Source organism: Octopus bimaculoides, chromosome 11 (assembly GCF_001194135.2).
Source record: "Octopus bimaculoides isolate UCB-OBI-ISO-001 chromosome 11, ASM119413v2, whole genome shotgun sequence".
In the NCBI taxonomy this organism is placed as follows: Eukaryota; Metazoa; Mollusca; class Cephalopoda; order Octopoda; family Octopodidae; genus Octopus; species Octopus bimaculoides.
Window position 1 is genome coordinate 15,027,174 of NC_068991.1, and position 1,043 is coordinate 15,028,216.

Below are 1,043 nucleotides of genomic sequence, written 5' to 3' on the forward strand. Positions count from 1 at the left end.
AATAATAATAATAATAATAATAATAATAATAATAATGACAACATATTGGGGAAACAAAGGAAAGAAGTAAAGAGAGGAGGAAGAACTATGAAGGAGATAGTAGGAACTGCCACAGAACCAGAAAATGTTTGTTTTTATTTTTGGTGGGGGTGGGTTATATATATATATATATATTTTTCGGAAGCATTCGATTCCTTCTTCTAAAAATCTACTGAACCTCATATATATTCTAAAGTCAATTACTTTTAGTACTATTAGTAGTGGTATTTCTCAGAAAAACCTCCTACCACCACCGCCACCATCACCATCACCGCCAAACATAACAAACAACGATAGGTGAAGCATATTGCAGCTACATATACATAGATTCTTTGTTAGAAGAACACATAGAAACAACAGGTAGGTATATATATAAAGGAAGAGGGAGACGGAGACAAAATTAATGATGAACAGAAGACAGAATAGGCCTCGTATACACACACATATATATATATTTATATACATGTATATATATATATTAGCTGATTTTTGGGTAGCCATATTGCTGGTGAACAATGGTAGCAGAATTTCTCTGCTCTGTCCTCTTCCTCCTTCTCCCTCTCATTGATTTTTATTTCACCGATTCCATCAGCAGTTCAAGCAACATTGAACAGTCGGCTGGTTCATTCTAATGTGGAAAAATTCCTGCAGCAAATATAACCACTACATGCGTGTTTTCTGCCACACAACACAGCAGCACCAATTCCCAAACTCTGGTGCTTCATTCTTCATATTATTATAGTCATTATCATTATTTTTATTATTATTATTATTACATGAGCCAATACTAGAAAACATGATAATTTACTAACATAGGTACAAGCAAAATCACAATAAAAATAATAATAATAATAATAATAATAATATCATCATCATCAATAAAGACATTATGAAAATAAAGAACTCATCATTATATCAGGGTTTCAAATTTTGGCACAAGGCCAGTAATGATGGGGGGAGGGGTAATCGATTACATTGACCCCTATGCCCAACTGGTACTTATT